Raw genomic sequence first — 9,915 nt, forward strand, 5'->3', positions numbered from 1 at the left:
AGAAAAAAAGAACCCCCTTTCCCAAGGCATTTCATGCCCTTTTATAGGCAACCCCCAAGGAGAATAGATCAGATTCTGATTTTCTAATCAGTCCCCTCCCTATTTTCAATTTGGTCCCTCTATTCTTAACTTGCTAAACAAGTAAATACATTACAACTATTAAAATCTACACTTGTACCCCATTCTAGAAGGCTCTAGGGTATTCTTTTACCCATACAATACCTATACTGCCCTTTCATATGCTTTGAAATTACTATTCCTATCAGAACTACCCTTTTCCATACCCAGACTACCCCTAAAGGTTCCCCAAAGTTACTGAACCTACCCTTATTCTTAACAGTTGTAACCAATACCCTAATCCAATCTAAAACTAGCTGAAATTGATTAATTCAGAAACCAACTAATCAGACTGACCAAAACAAAATTGTTCAATTATATTAACTAAATCAAACTAAATGAAATAAAACTAAGCTTAAGCTAACATGAACAACATTAAATGAACTGACATTAATTCTTAACTCGTAAACTCACAATCATTCAAACAAATATCAACTTAAAACTAAAAGCAATCGACAAAATTATACTGATACACGAAATAACTCATAAATTTAACAGAACACTTAATAAAACTAAAACTATAATCAAAACTTCAGCCATGCGAGTAAAAAGAAACAGTAAAAACTCACAGAGACACGAGGAACTCCGGCCAATCGGAAACGTCTGAATCCTTTCAGATTTTTGACGCGTAACATCCCTAACCATGTGTTCTTACAAGAGAACACATGGTTAAGGATACTACGGTTCGAAATCACAAAGATTTGGTTTAGGGTTTTGGCCAGAAATTCTCAGATATAAGATTCGAGCCGTTTCACAGTGATTTGAAGGAAAATAACCATGGATTAGTGTGGAGGGAGGGCCGGGGGTTGTGTGGTGTGATTTTGGGCTGATTTGGATGAACCTTCGATTTGACCGGAAACTTCAATCGAAGATTCGACGAGCTCCAGCCTTATTCGAGGGGAACCAGTGGGTGCAATGGAAAGAGGAGAGTGAGGAGGATCTGTGGTGTTAATCTGGGCTTGAATGGGGTAGGTGGCATTCACCACCGATGAGGGGTTTGATGGCGGTGCGTATTAGGGTTTGTTGAGGAGGGGTAGGGTGAGGAGGATGAGGCAAATGGGGGTAGGGGGAAAGTTTTGGACCCTTTTAAATTAGGAACCTCGTTAGTTCCGGACCTTTGGATTGATGAGATCCAGCGGTCCTGATTTGGAGACCACGAAACGACGTCGTTTCGATTAGAAGGGGGGACGAACCGGGTTGGGGACTTGGGCTGGGGCTGATTTGCAATGGTTTAAGGCGTTTGGGCCTGACAAATTCTTTTGATTTGGCCCAAATTTGGGTCTTTTATTAAGACTCAATTTCTATTCTTATTTCCTTTTGTTTTCTTTTCTCACTTTTACAATTTTTATAATTTTTCTAATTTTTATGGAAATGTAAAACTAACATGAAATCCTAGTTATTTCAAAACAAAGACTAATTAATTACTAAAATTGTTCAACAGCTATTTTGTGACAAATTCACAATAAAAATCATTAAAATGCAAAAGTGAACTAATTTTTTTGTGATTTTCATGTTTTGTTTTTTAACACAATTAAACCTTTAATTGATACTAAAACCTACACGAAAAAAATGCATATTTTTGTACTTTATAGAATTAACATGCGCAAATAGAACGCCACAATTATCAGAAAATGACACCAAAATGCACAAAAATTGTAAAAAATAAGGAAAATTATTTTGTTTGGGATTTTGGGAATAATCATATTTTAGGGCAAAAATCACGTGCTCACAGCGCCTAAGACATGAAATGAAAACAGAAATGCATACCCGCATTATACTGGTGGGCGACCTAGGACATAAAATAAAAAACAGAAATGTATACCCGCATTATACTGGTGGGCGACCTAGGACATGAAATAAAAAAAAATAGAAATGCATACCCGCATTATACTGGTGAGCGACCTAGGACATGAAAGGAAAAGCAGAAATGTATTCCCGCATTATACTGGTGGGCGCCTAGGTAAAGACATGAAATGTATTCCCTTGTTATACAGGTGGGCGCCTAATGGTAAAGACATGAAATGTATTCCCTTACCATGAAATGTATTCCCTTGTTATACATGTGGGCGCCTAATGGTAAAGACATGAAATGTATTCCCTTGTTATACAGGTGGGCGCCTAATGGTAAAGACATGAAATGTATTCCCTTGTTATACAGGTGGGCGCCTAATGGTAAAGACATGAAATGTATTCCCTTGTTATACAGGTGGGCGCCTAATGGTAAAGACATGAAATGTATTCCCTTGTTATACAGGTGGGCGCCTAATGGTAAAGACATGAAATGTATTCCCTTGTTATACAGGTGGGCGCCTAATGGTAAAGACATGAAATGTATTCCCTTGTTATACAGGTGGGCGCCTAATGGTAAAGACATGAAATGTATTCCCTTGTTATACAGGTGGGCGCCTAATGGTAAAGACATGAAATGTATTCCCTTGTTATACAGGTGGGCGCCTAATGGTAAAGACATGAAATGTATTCCCTTGTTATACAGGTGGGCGCCTAATGGTAAAGACATGAAATGTATTCCCTCGTTATACAGGTGGGCGCCTAATTGGTTAAGAATAACTTGAATTTGTTTCCTCGATACTCCGAGAAAATTTTCACTTGTGGCAGAAAATTTTCTGCCTCAGTTCTGGCGATCTTTCTTATGGCGTGTCTTTAGGCCATCATCAACACCTTATTTTCCTGTTCAAATCAAAGAAAATTTAGTTAGTTTTTTTTTAAATATGGCGAGTGGTCATGTCACTCCTGATGGGGATGATTTTTCCCTTCCCCTTATTCCTGTTTGGCGTTCCCAAAACTTGTTGGGGATGATGTTATTCGTTGGGGATAACATTCTGCTGGGGATGGCTTTTCCATTTATCCCTTCCCCGTTCTGTATCTCAAAACTTGCTGGGGGTTATTTTGCTGAAGATGGATTTTCCTTTCTTCCTTTCCCATTCTGTGTTGTCCGACCCCCTCGGAACTTGGTCGATATTCGGTCGGAGTCTTGTTGGGGATCCTCTTGCAACTTGGCCCACAATTTCCTCAACATGTTTTTTTTTCGGTTCTTCCCCGTACTTTCTTTGCCATTTTAGGACAATATTATTTGGCCTGGCAACCAACGTATTTTGTCTTATTGCCTTGTCTCTGGCCTGCCCTCTTCACATTTTATATTGTACCATTTTGGCAACTGGTAGTAAGCTCTGAAAGACCTTTCTTAAAACATAAATTTCTGGAAAAAGTTTTTTAAACAAATAAATGAAAAGATAGAAAAAGAGAAAATCTTTCTGAACAAATGATGGGGAAAAGAAAAGAAATGAACTTATCTGGGTGATATAACCGATTCCAACGATCATGTTGTGCATTCCGGATTAATCAACCCAGTCTATTTGTGTCGATCAATCTTTCTGATGTCTTCACTTGTTGGGGATAAATAGGTGCCCAATTCTTCACAAAATGCGGATCCTTTCCGCCAATATACCTTGTCGCCTCATAGTGCCCTTTGAGGGGTTTTCACTAATAAGACTCTCTCATTTCTCACAGCTCCCGTCGCCTTATAGTGCCTGTGAAGGTTTTCACCGATAAGACTCTCTCATTTTTGTTTTTTTTTTCAACTGGGGATTGGAGTGTTGCCGATAAGATTTTCTCTGTTGGGAATTCTTATGGCTATCAATTCTTTCAACTCATGATCCTCATTCAGTCGGGGACCGGCGTGTTATGCTCGGCTTTCATTTGCCTGTCTTAGCACCCCTCGGATACTGATCGGGAGGTCTTTTTTGGACATCAATATGGGTTTTAGAAGAACAGGATATAAAATTCAAAATAACTTTGATGGATAAAATATTACAACTCTTGGAATCAAACTCCTTTTTTTCAAAATTTAAAAACATAACTTTTGCCCCAGTTTTCTTGCTTGGGTTTTTTTTGTTACATTATGACCGAGCCGTGAGGTGCCTACGTATCCTCTTTGAGGAATCAGGTCGAACGTAGTTCACTTGACTCCTTTGTTTTCTTGCGACCTTCAAAAAAAAATTAAATTTTTCATTAATGATTCCAAGAGATGGGTATAAAAAGATAAGTAAGGCTCAAAGGGGTAAAGCAAAGGTTAAAAGTGTTTGGATAGAAGAAAGAATTGCCTCCGTCATTTCATTATCGATAAGCACTAAGTACAAATAAACAAATAAACAACAAAAGAAATTACACATAATATCTTTTGACTGCATCAGAATTGATAGCCATGTCGACGCATCTTCCTTCGACATCTGTCAGACGTAAAGCGCCGTTGGATAATACTCTAGTCACAATATACGGCCCTTGCCAATTCGGGGCGAACTTGCCTTTTGCCTCAATCTGATGTGGGAGGATCCGTTTCAATACTTGCTGCCCTACTTCAAATTTCCTGGGGCGCACCTTCTTATTGTATGCTCTTGCCATTCTCTTCTGATATAACTGGCCATGGCATACTGCTGCCAATCTTTTTTCATCAATTAAACTCAACTACTCCAGTCGGGCTTTGACCCATTCATCATCATCAATCCCGGCCTCAGCGACAATTCGAAGGGATGGAATTTCAACTTCTGCTGGTATTACTGCTTCAGTTCCGTATACCAACAAATAAGGAGTCGCTCCTATTGAAGTACGAACAGTAGTGCGGTATCCCAACAATACAAATGGTAGCTTTTCATGCCATTGTCCGGATCCTTCAACCATTTTCCTCAATATCTTCTTTATGTTTTTGTTGGCTGCCTCAACCGCTCCATTCGCCTTAGGCCGATACGGGGTGGAATTACGGTGTGTAATCTTAAACTGTTTACATACTTCTCTCATCAAGTTGCTGTTAAGATTAGCACCATTGTCCGTGATTATTATTTTTGGGATCCCAAATCTACAGATGATATGGGAATGGACAAAATCCACCACTGCCTTCTTGGTTACTGACTTGAAAGTTTTGGCTTCAACCCACTTAGTGAAATAATCGATGGTTACCAGAATGAAACTGTGACCGTTACGGCTCTATAGGCCCAATGACATCCATGCCACATGCCACAAATGGCCATGGTGCTGACATTGTGTGCAATTCCGTTGGTGGAGAATGAATCAGATCTCCGTGTATCTGACACTGATGGCATTTTCGTATGAAACTGATACAATCATGCTCCATAGTGAGCCAATAATATCCTGCTCGCAGAATCTTCTTTGCTAATACATATCCGCTCATATGGGGCCCACAGACTCCAGCATGTACCTCTGTCATCACTATCGTGGCTTGACCCGCATCAATACATCTCAGCAATCCCAGATCTGGGGTTCTTTTGTACAACATTCCTCCACTGAGGAAAAATCCATTTGTCAGTCGTCGAATGGCTCTCTTTTGATCTCCGGTTGCCTGCTCCGGGTATATCCCCATCCTGAGGTATTCCTTGACATCATAAAGCCATGGCTTGCCATCCATTTCTTCTTCTATCATGTTGCAGTAGGCATGCTGATCACGAACCTGAATATATAATGGGTCAACATGGATTTTGTCTGGATGGTGCAACATCGATACTAAAGTGGCCAAAGTATCGGCAACCTCATTGTGAACTCTCGGGATATGTCTAAACTCCACTAATCGAAATCGCTTGCTCAGATCGTGCAAACATTGTCGATATGGTATAAGCTTTAAATCCTGTGTTTCCCATTCACCCTGGATCTGATGTATTAGGAGGTCCGAGTCTCCCAAGACCAAGACGTCCTGAACATCCATATCTGCAGCCAATCGTAGGCCCAAAATACATGCCTCATATTCAGCCATGTTGTTAGTACAATAGAAACGTAGCTGAGCTGTAACAGGATAGTGATGTCCTGTTTCAGAAATAAGTACCGCTCTTATTCCAACTCCTTTCGCATTCGCAGCCCCATCAAAGAAAAGCTTCCACCCTGGTTCCTCAGTCAGTTCTAACTCCTCTATATGCATCACTTCTTCATCTGGAAAATACGTCCTTAAAGGCTCGTATTCTTCATCAATAGGATTCTCAGCCAAGTGATCAGCCAATGCTTGGGCTTTCATGGCCGTCCTCGTCACATAGACAATGTCGAACTCTGTGAGTAATATCTGCCATTTTGCCAATCTTCCTGTGGGCATAGGCTTCTGGAAAATATACTTTAATGGATCCAGGCGTGAAATAAGGTAAGTAGTATGTGATGACAGATAATACTTAAACTTCTGTGCTACCCAAGTTAGATCACAACATGTCTTCTCAAGTTGAGTGTACTTATTCTCATAAACTGTAAACTTCTTGCTGAGATAATAGATGGCTTGCTCTTTTCTTTCTGTGATGTCGTGTTGCCCCAACACGCAGCCAAACGAATGCTCCAGGACCGTTAGATAAAGGATTAATGGCCTCCCCGACTCAGGTGGAACCAACACATGTGGATTGGATAAATATCCTTTGATCTGGTCAAATGCCTCCTGACATTCTGCCGTCCATTCTATCGCGGCATCTTTCTTCAGCAATCGAAAGATGGGTTCACAAGTCGCTGTGAGTTGCGCGATGAACCTGCTGATATAGTTCAACCTTCCCAATAGACTCATTACTTCTGTTTTGTTCCTCGGTGGCGGCAATTCCTGGATGGATTTGATCTTTGACGGGTCCAACTCAATGCCTCGCCGACTGACGATGAATCCCAACAACTGTCCAGATGGAACACCAAATGCACATTTGGCTGGGTTGAGCTTAATGTCGTACCTTCAAAGTCTTTGGAAAAACTTCCTAAGGTCTGCTACGTGGTCTTCCTGACGCTTGGATTTGATGATCACATCATCTACGTACACTTCAGTCTCTTTGTGCATCATATCATGGAACACAGTAGTCATTGCTCTCATGTACGTTGCCCCAGCGTTCTTCAAACCGAATGGCATTACCCGATAGCAATAAGTCCCCCATGGCGTAATGAAAGCCGTTTTCTCTGCATCTTCTTCATCCATCAGAATCTGATGATATCCGGCGTAGCAATCCACAAAGGATCCGATTTCTCGTCCGGCGCAATTGTTGATCAAGATATGGATATTGGGTAATGGAAAGTTATCTTTTAGGCTTGCCCTGTTCAGATTGTGGTAGTCGACGCATACCCTGATCTTCCCATCTTTCTTTGGTACTGGCACCACATTAGCTAACCAATCAGGATATCGAGTGACCCGAATAACCTTTGCTTGCAGCTGCTTGGTTACTTCTTCTTTAATCTTCACACTCATATCTGTCTTAAACTTCCTCAATTTCTGCTTGACGGGAGGGCATGCCGGGTTAGTGGGCAATTTGTGAACCACTAGCTTGGTGCTTAAACCCGGCATGTCATCATACGACCATGCAAAAACATCTTTAAACTCAATGAGTGCTTTGATTAGTTCTTCCCTGATGCCAGGCTCAATGTGGATGTTGATTTTGGTTTCCCTGACATCGTCGACATCCCCTAAATTGACAGCCTCGGTGTCATTCAGATTAGGCTTGGGTTTCTCTTCAAATTGGCATAGTTCTCGATTTATTTCTTCGAAGGCTTTATCCTCGTCATATTCAGACTCATCGTCACAATCGATCTCTTGTATCATTAAATCGGAGTCAGATTGATTTATTAGACTAGGTCGAAGATCCGTCGTGCATGCCATGTCATTAGAACCAGTAAAAAGAGAACTGTTCAGAAAGAGAAAAGAATAAAACAAAATTAAAATGAGACAAGAAAAAGAATTTTATTAAAAATGCGGGATAACAGGGTTCACACATTTACAAGACAAAATGAGATTTGGATTAAACCCTGAATAATCCGAAAAACAAGAAAGCAAAAATCAAAGCCTACTACCAGGACTCCCCCCGAGTAGGAAGAGGAGTAACCGTCCAATTGTTGATTTTGGCCTCATGCCCCATAAACTGTATATCTGTTCCGCTGGAACCCTCTCCGACTTCTACCATATTGACATCAGCGAATAATCTTTCGAAGCTCTGATTCAGATCCCCGTCAATCCCAATCAATGGCCCGAGAATATTTGGGGCCGGTGATCCCTTGGCGCTTGCTCTAATAAAAGATCTTGAGAGACACGATATTGGTTTGGGAAGAAACCAAACTCTCTTCTTCATTTTTCGCGCTCGCTTTACATCGGCCGCAGTTGGTTTGAACCCCAATCCAAAGGTCTCCAAATTCTTGGGCAAGGAAACAGGTTGAATAATTCCCTGAAGCTCAGTTCCCAAGCCTTTTCCTGGCACAAACCCATTACCCAGCATTTTTGAAACAATCATGACCGTTGCGGAAACTACCCTAGGGTGCTGAATGATTTCACCCTCGGGGATCTTGTTTGCCGACATTGCATCGAAAATCTGGTAGACCCAGGGACCTTTGTCATCATTGGTCTCTATGAAGGGTACAATGGCGCCTCCCATGGTGCACGCAGTGTCCTCACCGTGCAACACGACCTCTTGTCTATCCCACTCGAACTTGACCATCTGATGCAAGGTGGATGGCACTGCTTTGGCTGCATGGATCCACGATCGTCCCAACAGAAGGTTATAAGATACCGCGACATCTAATACCTGGAATTCCATGGTAAACTGGACCGGACCAATGGCCAACTCAAGTATAATATCCCCCACGGTGGCTGTTCCATTTCCGTCAAATCCTCGGACGCAAATGTTGTTCTTGTGGATCCTGCCGTGGTCGATTTTCAGCTGGTTCAGGGTGGATAATGGACAAATATTGGCACTTGAGCCGTTATCCACCAATGCCCGAGCAACTGCCGAATCTTCACATTTGACAGTCAAGTAGAGGGCTTTATTATGTTTCGTGCCCTCCACTGGCAGATCATCATCTGAGAATGTTACCCTGTTCACCTCAAAAATTTTGTTGGCAATCGTTTCAAGGTGGTTTACAGAAATCTTGTTGGGCACATGAGCTTCATTCAGTATCTTCATCAGGGCCCGACGATGTTCATCTGAATGGATCAGTAATGATAACAGCGAGATTTGGGCCGGTGTTTTCTTCAATTGTTTGACAATGAAGTAATCCTGTACTTTCATCTTTTTCAGGAATTCCTCCGCCTCTTCCTCTGACATGGGTTTCTTTGTTACTGCTGGATTGGACCTTCTCAACTCCACGGGAGCAAAACACCGTCCCGATCGAGTTAGTCCCTGCGCCTCACAACTATCCTCCTCCACTTGCTTTCCTTTGTATATTACCACTGCCTTTTCATATTTCCAAGGCACGGCCTTGCTATCAATCACTGGTATTTGGACTACTGGCTTTATGATGACCGGTTCCCTGCAGACCCCCTTCACAACAACCGCGGGTGCAGATGATGCTCCCGTTATTACCAATTTGGCTGGTTCTGGTTTCCTTGTAGCGGCAGATGGATTCTTCCCTAATATCACCACTGGCTTAACATCTCCCCCCTTCAACTATACCCCTGCTTCCTCATCGGTCGATTTTTCTTTCGGAGTGGCACGGATCATCATCACTATCTGTGAGGGTTTCTTTGGCTCCCCTCCTTCATGCACAAGCTCGATCATATGGGCTTCGGGGTGCTTTGGCAATGGGTTCTGGTTAATGTTGGGTGCCTCCGGTTCCTGTACCTCAATCTTGTTGGTATCAATAAGATCTTGTATCGCATGTTTCAGCCTCCAACATTTCTCGGTATCATGTCCGGGAGCTCCCGAACAATATTCACATCTTACCGAGTGATCCATATTTTAGGGTAAGGGATTTGGCAATCTAGGCTCAACAGGATTTAATAAACCCAACTGCCTCAATTTGTGGAACAAGACAGTATAAGTTTTCCCCAACTCAGTAAAA

The sequence above is a fragment of the Nicotiana tabacum genome, chromosome 1, assembly GCF_000715075.1.
Source record: "Nicotiana tabacum cultivar K326 chromosome 1, ASM71507v2, whole genome shotgun sequence".
Classification (NCBI taxonomy): domain Eukaryota; kingdom Viridiplantae; phylum Streptophyta; class Magnoliopsida; order Solanales; family Solanaceae; genus Nicotiana; species Nicotiana tabacum.